The sequence below is a fragment of the Myotis myotis genome, unplaced genomic scaffold, assembly GCF_014108235.1.
Source record: "Myotis myotis isolate mMyoMyo1 unplaced genomic scaffold, mMyoMyo1.p scaffold_m19_p_6, whole genome shotgun sequence".
Taxonomy (NCBI): Eukaryota; Metazoa; Chordata; class Mammalia; order Chiroptera; family Vespertilionidae; genus Myotis; species Myotis myotis.
In genome coordinates this window covers 70451954-70462635 of record NW_023416368.1, presented here as the reverse complement: position 1 = coordinate 70462635, position 10682 = coordinate 70451954, and positions in this window count along the sequence as shown.

Here is a 10682-nt window from a genome sequence, read left to right as displayed (position 1 = left end):
GTCCCCCCTCTGACTCCAACAGAACAGTTTGTACAACCGAGGGGACTTGGGGAGCAGAGACGAACGGCGGACACCCTCGGAATCCACCACCGAGCCCAGAGTTCAGTGTGCCCACCACCACACCACCGGGGGGCCTGGACTGGAGTACTGCCACCCCTCCAATTAGAGTGGAGGTGAAGACGATCATCCGGCCACGCAGTGAGCACTTGCACAACATCAGCCAGCCTGGCAGTGCACACCTGCAGAACATCAGCCAGCCTGGCAGTGCGCACTTGCAGAACACCAGCCAGCCTGGCAGTGGGCACTTGCAGAACACCAGCCAGGCTGGAAGTGCGCACTTGCAGAACATCAGCCAGGCTGGCAGTGCGCACTTGGAAAACACCAGCCAGGCTGGCAGTGGTGTGCACATGGAGAACATCAGCCAGGCTGGCAGTGCTCACTTGCAGAACACCAGGCAGGCTGGCTGCGCAAACTTGCAGAACACCAGCCAGCATGCCAGCGAACAACCGGAGAGTACTTCCCAGCCAGACACCAGGGGGGAATTAAGGAAACAGAAACTGGAGCCAGAACTCCAAGGTGACAGTAACATGTTCCCTGCCACCCAGAGCAGTGGCAGCCCCAGAGGCTGTAGTGGAGGCACAGAGGAGAAAACCACCACCAAAGGCCAAGCTAGGTCATCTTGTGAGGAGACCCGAGATTCTTCACCTGACCACAGCCAGCGCCGAAAAGGGATGGCAAGGAGGATTTTAGGGTTTTTAAAAAGATGCTTCTGCTGCACAGGAGAAACTAAAAAACCACGCGTAAAAATTACACGGGTGGTACCCATTTAACATGCATGCACGGAGTGTCGGTGGCCACACTTCACCCAGACAGACGAAGAGAATATAAGAGATTCAATGGGCCAGAAGTGAAGAGAAAAAGGTAACTGAGTGAGACCATGACCGGACAGTACACCACAGGACACTCGGCCAAACCCGAGGGGAAGCCTGTTCACCACCGCTCACCGACCACAACCTGAGGGGAGGACAGCTAACCACAGCTCGCGTGGGCAAACGCGAGGGGAAGTAAGTTCACTCACCGCCCAGAAACTGAGGGGAGGTCAGTTCACCACCACTCACCGCCCAGAAACTGAGGGGAGGTCAGTTCACCACCACTCACCGCCCAGAAACTGAGGGGAGGTCAGTTCACCACCATTCACCGCCCAGAAACTGAGGGGGGAGGTCAGTTCACCACCGCTCACCGCCCAGAAACTGAGGGGAGGTCAGTTCACCACAGCTCACCGCCCAGAAACTGAGGGGAGGTCAGTTTACCACCGCTCACCGCCCAGAAACTGAGGGGAGGTCAGTTCACCACCACTCACCGGGCAGAAACTGAGGGGAGGTCAGTTCACCACCACTCACCGCCCAGAAACTGAGGGGAGGTCAGTTTACCACCACTCACCGCCCAGAAACTGAGGGGAGGTCAGTTCACCACCACTCACCGCCCAGAAACTGAGGGGAGGTCAGTTCACCACCGCTCACCGCCCAGAAACTGAGGGGAGGTCAGTTCACCACCGCTCACCGCCCAGAAACTGAGGGGAGGTCAGTTTACCACCACTCACCGCCCAGAAACTGAGGGGAGGTCAGTTCACCACCACTCACCGCCCAGAAACTGAGGGGAGGTCAGTTCACCACCGCTCCGCCAAAGCGGAGTGAGCTAGGATGAGAACAGTAGGGGTTGTAGCTGCAGATGAAGGGCAGAGCTTGTGGACCATGGGAAGGAGTGTGAAGTTTATTCTGAAAACAGTGTTCAACCCATGGAGGGTTTTAAGCTAGGAAGTAACATGATCTGATTATGTTTTAAAACTACTAAATTGTGGAATATCTTTCCTTTGCAGTCATCTTTATCTCTTCGTATTACGTGATTCACGAGGCAGGGCAGGTTTTCTTACAATCACTGAAACAATGTGAGTTGGAAACTGTATGTATTCTCCCCGCTTTTAGCCTTTCCACATCAGTTCCCTGGACATGTAGAGACACAAGTGAATACATTGTATTAAAGGGAAAGAGCTACCTGCCTCTGTGGAGCTGATTCATTGTCTGGTATCACTGATGAGCTGATCTGCTTGTCCTTTTCCCTGAGGAACCTGGTGGTCCTCTGATTCATCTGCCCTCCTTCCCTGTGATCCCAGCAGCTTATGGTGTAGACCAGGGGTGGGCAAACTTTTTGACTCGAGGGCCACAATGGGTTCTTAAACTGGACCGGAGGGCCGGAACAAAAGCATGGATGGAGTGTTTGTGTGAACTAATATAAATTCAAAGTAAACATCATTACATAAAAGGGTACGGTCTTTTTTTTTTCTTTCAGTTTTATTCATTTCAAACGGGCCGGACCCGGCCCGTTCGGCTGTTCTATCCGGCCCTTGCTCTCCCCTCAGCTCCTTCACCAGCAGCAGTGTTAACATGGCAACATCGGGAAACACGGCCGCAGCTCCTTCTTCTGAGTCCAGTTTAAGAACCCACTGTGGCCCTCGAGTCAGAAAGTTTGCCCACCCCTGGTGTAGACCTCTGTGTGACTTTCATCACTTTTGTTGTCATTAAGTGGTTCCTCTTCCCTCCTTGCCCTGGTCTTCCATCCCTGAGGCCTTGGGGGCTGGGAACTATCTTACTCATCTTTGTATTTCCAGTCATTATCACAGAGCCAGGTCCAGAGTAGGTGCTCAGAAAATGATGGACAGGTGAATGATCAACCTGGTGACTATATAGTGAATTGTCCCGAATGAGGACACACTGGAGTGTGATTAATGATTTTGCTAGGACAACAGTGTAAAGTTGGACTGGGACTTTCTGGGATGTATAGTCACCTCGGTAATCATTGTAAATAATTATGAACAAAATTATGAACTCTGCAGTTCTGGAGATCTCTTAGAAGGCATTACTACTTGATTTTCCCAAGCTGGTTTAGAGAAATAGTTGCCAACGTGAGGGAGACATAATAGCATAGGAAGTGTGTGTTTAATCCTCACCCAAGGATTTTTTTAAAAAATTGATTTTATAGAGAGAGGAAGGGAGAGAGAGAAAAACGTCAATGTGAGAGAGAAACATTGATTGGTTGCCTCCTGTGCATGCCTAACTGGGAATGGAACCCACAACCTAGGTATGTGCCCTGACCAAAAATCGAACCCACAACCTTTTTTTTGTGTGTGTGTGTATAGGGTGACACTCCAACCAACTGAGCCACCTGGCCAGGGAAACATAGGAAATGTTTTACCTTCACTTATTCCTTCTCTAATGTTCTTCCTTTCTTTCTGTAGATCTGAGTCTTTGGCTTATAATTTTCCTTTTCTCTAAACAATTTCTTTTAACATTTCTTATGTTAAAGGAAGGTCTACTGCTAGTAAATTCAGTTTTTGTTTGCTCAAGAAAGTATTTCTCCTTTACTTTTTGAAGGATAATTCTGTAGGATACAGAATTCTAGTTTGGTGGGGTTTTTTTTCTTTTCTCAGCAGTAAATATTCCACCCCATTCTCTTCTTGTTTGAATGGTTTTTGAGGGTGTCACATTTAATTCTTATTTTTCTTCCTTTATAAGCAAGGTGTTCCTCCCTTCCCTCCCTCCAGCTTCTTTCAAAAATGTTTCTTTATCTTTGATTTTCTTTAGTTTGAATATGATACAGTATACATAGGTATAGTTTTGGGGACATTTACCATGCTTGGTGGTCTCAGAGCTTCCTGGACTTGTGGTTTGATGTCTGACATTAATCTGAGGCAAATTCTCAGTCATTACTGCTTCATATATCATTTCTGTTCATTTCTCTCTTTTCCTTTTGGTATTCCCTGTTCCATGTATGTAACACTTTTTGTTGTTGTTTTACAATTCTTGGATATTCTGTCCTTTCTTTTTCAATCTTTTTTAAATCTTTGCTTTTTCAGTTTTGGAAGTTTCCATGGACATATCCTCAAACTCAAGATTTTTCATGAGCCATATCCAGTTTTGTAATAAGCCCATAAAAGGAACTCCTCTTTTCTGTTACAGTATATTTGATCTCCAGTATTTCTTTTTGATTTTCTTAAAATTTCCTTCTCTCTGCTTACATTACCCATTTTTTCTTTCATGTATTTTTCTGTTAGAGCTCTTAGCATAGAAATCATAGTTTTAAAAATATTTCTCATCTTATAATTCCAGAATTCCTGCTCTATCTGACTCTGGTTCTGATTGTTGTTTGGTCTCTTCAAACTATGTTTTTGTATTTTAATGTCCCTTGACAATGTTCCCTTGATAGCCAGACATGATGTTCTGAATAAAGGAAACTGTGATAAATAGGCCTTTAGTGTATTGGTGGGAAGGTGTAAGGGGAGTCCTACAGTCTTATGAGTAGGTCACAATCTCCTAGTGAACCTGTCCTTGAACTTTGACCTTCACAATGTTTCTTAGATTATTTTCCCCCTTATGTGGGAGAATGATTAGAGGGTCTGTGTTGTGCATTTTCCTTCCCTTAGGTCACTCGGGCTCTGATAAAATCTCAATAATTTAGGCTCCAGGAAATTAGTTTTTCTCATGGGCAGTCCTTGTTAGACAGAACAGAATGCTCTGGCATATTTTAAATTGGTTATTTTTTTCCTAAACACTGCCCCCTCTCCCACCCCTTTCCAGCTGGAAACATGACAGGATTTTTCTCCCACCTTCACTGTGAGAACCTGGCAGGGTTCTGAAGGTAAAACTGACTGGCCCCTCTGGAGTTTTTAACTCTCAGATTCATCTACAATGAACCTTCAGTGATTCACCTGTTATGATCAGCACTGTTTCTGCAGAGGTCTCTCCTTGTGGGTTTCTATACCAGGAAGTTTGATGTTCGGTACCTGCTTGTTCATGTCTTCAGTTTGGGGCAGTGGTTTGTCCTATGACCCTACTTCTCTGATGGCTCTAAGACGAGTTGTTAATATTTCATGTTGTCCAGCTTTTTACTTGTTAGCACCGAGTGACGACTTCCAACTCCTCATATGCAAGAAACTGGAAGTCAGATGAGGGCCTTGTAGCATTAAAATGAGTACAGTGCTGGGCAACCAGGGTGGTTTGGGACTCTACTTGGGAGTACAGAAATCTGGGATCTTGTCTTGGCTCTGGTGAACCCCTTTGTCTTAGAGCTTCAGTTTCCTTTTTTATGAAAAGAGAGAGGGTTGACTATGGGCTTCTTTCCAGCTACCTTTTCATTGCATAGGATCTGATTTCCTTTATGCTGGGTGGTGTTAAGGAATGGCATCTGGATTTAAAATAATGAAGCCTCCTTTCTGGGAGATGAAACATAAATTATCTTGTTAATCATTTTGTTTTCTTTTGACTTGGGATAATCTTGGCTTGGAAGGCACAGTGACCTGTGCTCTCAGAGAAAGGGCTCCCTGCTGCTTTCACCCATTGTGATGTTTGTTACGCAGCAGGGAGTTTTCTTCCCTGTACACCACCTGTTGGACAACAGAACGATCCTTGCTAAAGATAGAAATATGATATTCCATTCCTTTTGGTTGACTTTCACTTAAAGCAGTGGTTCTCAACCTTCTGGCCCTTTAGATACAGTTCCTCATGTTGTGACCCAGCCATAAAATTATTTTCATTGCTACTTCATAACTGTAATGTTGCTACTGTTATGAATCATAATGTAAATATCTGATATGCAGAATGGTCTTAGACGACCCCTGTGAAAGGGTCATTCAACCGCTAAAAGGGGTCGCGACCCACAGGTTGAGAACCACTGACTTAAAGGATCCAGAGTAGAATAGGAGTGAGGTTGGTGTAAACTTCTGGCGCGGACTGTGAGAATAGGACACAAGTCTTAGACTGGTCACTGGTTCATTTCTTTCCAAATACCTTTTAGTCTCTGCTTCTCCAGTTATTCCATGATCCTTGATTTGCCCAGTAACATAATCAGAAACATTAAGCACATCAATATCTTCCTAAGTCCACAGCAGAGAAACAGCTGAGACAATTTTTATGAAATTGTAATGTTCCCACTTGAACACAAACCCTTATTTCCTGAAGTCTAACTCTAGTTTGAAAAATTGCCTGATTTAATTTAAAATTGAACTTTGCTTTTAGAGAAGCTGCCAGTACTTACTGCTGGCATTGTTATTTTTTTCTTTACATATTTTAGTCTTAGCTCTTGAGAATAAAAAGCCCTTTCTTTTCTTTCCTTTCACGAACTGAGTTTCAACTGCATGACCAGATTGTACAATTGCACATGAGTTTAAGGTTTTCCAGGGAAGTGAAAGGTGTTGCTGGCTCATTGTCTATTTTTTTTAAATGACAGATTTTCCCATGGCAAATAAACACCGGGAGAGGTTAAACAATTCTAAAAAGTAGAAAGGGCCTTAAGAGGTCTGCTCTAGCTCTCTATCCACTGTCAGGACTATATTGAAATCATTTCATATAGAAAAGGGGGTGTCAAAAATGTCCTTTGGGAATCATTTCATTCTCAAGAGGTTCCTGTGTAGAAGGTCTTTAATTTCAAGCCAATTTAGTCAACAACTATAGAAGACAACATTATGTATCAGCTGTGATTTCAAGGACTTCCAATACAGCAATGAGCAGGGGAGGTGAATAAATAAGAAAATCAGGCATATGTTTTATCAAGAAAAGAAAGCAGGGACATGTGATAGAGAGGCCAAGGGATTGATAACAACTTGAGAGGGAACAGTTGGGTTAGAAACGTAGTGATATTTAAAATAAGATCTGGATGACAACTATTTGGATTCAATCCTACAGACATCTTGGAACTAGCAAAGGTTCCTCAATTGGGTGACCATGGTCTAGTATAATCAATAACCTATTACCACACTAGATAACTGTGCATGTCTTATTTTCTTAAAAGAAACTCTGGCAGGTAACTATCATTTCCATTTTACACATAAGCACACTGCTATTCAGAAGTCCCCAGGGACCTTGTGCCTGAGGAGAACTGCAGTCCCTATTCCCATTGATTTCAAACATTGATATTCCTTTTTCTTTGCTCAAAGTCACACAGGTGGTCTAAGAAACTGGCTCTTTCACACATGTTGGCTGTTTGACCTGGAGTCAGCTACCTTTGGGACCTGTTTGTCCATCTGTAGGTGGATGTGGTGCCCTTAAGAGACCTCACAGATCTTAGATATTTTGAGTTGGAAATTCATCCTTATATGGGGTTTCCCTTTTCGGCCCACAGGAAGCAGGATGTCTGTATGGAGCCCTCTGGCTCACTTTTTGAGTTGTCTTCTCCAGTTAGTGATGATAAAACTGGGAGGCCATTCCTTCTCCTGTGGGCCTGAAGGAGAACCACAGAATGCTTAGGGGTCTTTGCTGACGTCTGGCCAGCCTGCTTTGGAATGTTCATCCTCTTTGGTGAGTCCACATTCCATCTGGTCCTTGAAATAGATACCCACACCTTTATTTCTCTCCTCACCACCATCCTCATTATAGTGGGTTTAACACTGACCTACTAGGCTGTTTATTAAAAGTGGTGAGTAAAAAATAAACCATTGTTCAATTCTCAAGAAGTAGGCCAAACATGCCAGAATCTGCTATCCTGTTATTTAATCTTCAGCTATTAACTCTCATCTAGTTTGTAACCTCCCATGGGGAGCCTGCAATGAGAAGGGATGTTTTATAGCATGAAATGTGTGTTTGATGATCTCTGCTTCATGAAATTGGAACAGAACCCCCCATTTGCTCTTCTAGTAGATATTTGAACAACACACCACGTATTAGCATTCTTTGTTATAGTTTTTCTTTGAGACACCTAAGCAGAAAGCAGTCAAGGCTTCTAAGCTTGGTTTCAGCCCCCTGCCCCCGAATACCCTGGAGTTTTCTGGGACTGTTTACAGCGGGTGTGGAAGACTTACCCCTGTGCCTCAGAACAATGGCTCTACCAGAGAGATTTACAGCCCCTCAGCTCCTTTCTTATTTGGGGGTGGGGGTGCTTGGTGATTGCTTAAAACATTTTTTATTGTAGTAAAATCCAGATGATATGATACTCACCACAACCACCTTTATGTGTACAGTTCAACAGCATTAAGTACATTCATATTGTCCAGTCATTGCCATGATCTATCTCCATAACTCTTTTCATCTTGCAGAACTGAAACTCTATATCCATTAAATAATAATTCCTAGTTCCGCTTCTCCAAAGCCCCTGACATCCACCATCCTACTTTCCGTCTCTATGATTTTGACTATTCTGTGTACCTCATATAAGTGGATTCATACAGTATTTGCCTTTTTTGTAACTTGCTCATTTCATTTAACATGTCCTCAAGGTTCACCCATGCTGTAACTATGTCAGAATATCCTTCCTGCTTAAGGCTTAATAATATTCCATTGTATGTATAGATCACATTATGCTTATCCATTAATCTGTCTGTGGACACGTGGGTTGCTTTTACCTTTTGGTATTGTGAATAATACTGCAACCATGAGTATGGGTGTGCAAATATCTGTTTGCATCCCTGCTTCCAATTATTTTTGAGCATGTACGTAGAGGTGGAATTGCTTGGTTATATGATAATTTTGTTTTTAATTTTTAGGAGCTGCCACACTGTTTTCTAGCTGTATAATTTCACTGAATTTATGTATAATTATTTTTATTACTTCAATTTTAGTGATACATAATTTATTATATATTCAAATATTTTATGGGAAAATTTCCTTTACCTTAAAATATTCTTTGTAACTTCCCTTTTTATCCTTATCAGTAGATCTTCCTTCGGAATCCTCTATGACTTGTCTTTTGTTCCCCACCCAACATCTAAACCATGAGGAAATAGTGCCAACTCACATATCCAGAATCCTAATCCACTTCCTACCACTTCTACTTGCCTGCCTTGCTAGTCTGTTCTCCCCACAGCAGCTAGACAGTCCATTTAGAACCTAATCAGATCACATCACTACTCGCTCAAAATTCTCCTAAGGTTTTTTTCCATTTCATAAAATCCAAAGCCCTTGCAATGGCCTGAGAGGTCCTTTAGAAACTCCTCTCTGTTCTGAACTCACTCACATCCCTCCCTTCCTCTGCCTCCTCCTATAGCCACATCGGTGTTCTTGCTGTTCTTTGAGCACACAGAACATCCTTCCTCAGCACCTCAGCACCACCCTGACCCCAGCTTCATAGTTTTGTACTTGTTTTCTTACTCTGCTCAAATGACACCTGAAAAATACCTTTCTGGATGACTCTATTAAATGTTAAAACTAACACCCTCCCCAATCCCTTCCCGTCCTCTAACCTTGCTCTCGTTTCTTCATAGTTCTTATCTTCATCATCACATTTTTTATCTTCTACCTCCACCAAAATGTGAGCTCCATGAGATACATTACCTTGTTTGTTTTGTTAATTCTGTATCTCAGAACCTTAGAAAGGGCCCAGCACATCTAGGCATTCCTATGTGTTTATCTTAAATGCACCTTCTTATCTGCATTTCCAGATAGTAGCAATAAGCACTTAACTAAAGAGAAGGCTCTGGACATAAATTTTCCTAGCTTATCAAATGGGTTCTAGTTTAATTACTTTGGGCATTTTACTTAACCTGAGCCTCAGTTTCCTCATCTGAAAAATGGGGATAAATAATTATACCTACTTCATAGAGTTATAGTTGAGGATTTAATGAGATCTTCTACATAATGTACTAGGCACTATATTTGCACATACTATATGATTAAAAACATTATTTGTTGTAGTTGATGTTGACATTCTTTTGGTTTGTACTTTTCTTTTATTTTTTTTGCTTGAACTTGTTTCATGTGATACTAGAGGATGGGTACCCCTGACTCTGGGCTTCCCTTCTATCATCTTAAAATCATTTGTGAAAGGAGGAACCCTTTTCTTTCATAATCCTCTCTAATAATAGACAAACATGGTAATTGACAGTACCTTTGCTACGCCTTCCACTGGCTAATCAGTGTGATATGCAAATTAACTGCCAACAAAGATGGAGGCTAATTTGCATACTGCAGGCAGGGCGGGTCAGCACGAGCCACCAGCGGGCTGCCATCCAGGGCAGGCTCGCCCCTGCCTTGCTGCCCGGGACCAGATTGGCGGGTCCCGGGCAGCAAGGCAGCCCCGCCCCAGAAGCCCCGGAAGCCGCCTGATATGGTAGTAACTCTATCAGTAAGCACTCTGAAAGTCAGTGGCATAAATGCACCAATTAAAAGACAGATTATGAGGGTGAATCAAAAACAAAACCCACTTTATTTTATTATTATTATTTTTTTAAATATATTGTACTGATTTTTTACAGAGAGGAAGGGAGAGAGATAGTTAGAAACATCAATGAGAGAGAAACATTGATCAGCTGCCTCCTGCACATCTCCTACTGGGGATATGCCCGCAACCAAGGTACATGCCCTTGACCGGAATCGAACCTGGGACCATTCAGTCCGCAGGCCAATGCTCTATCCACTGGGCCAAACCAGTTTGGGCACAAAACCCACTTTAAATATAAAGACACATATAGATTAAAAGTAAATGAATTAAGCTGCAGCCTGTTTTGCTCAGTGGATAGAGCGTCAGCATGAGTACTCAAAGGTCCCAGGTTCGATTCCGGTCAAGGGCATGTACCTTGGTTGTGGGCACATACCCAGTTGGGGGTGTGCAGGAGGCAGCTGATCAATGTTTCTCTCTCATTGATGTTTCTAACTCTCTATCCCTCTCCCTTCCTCTGTGTAAAAAATCAATAAAATATATTT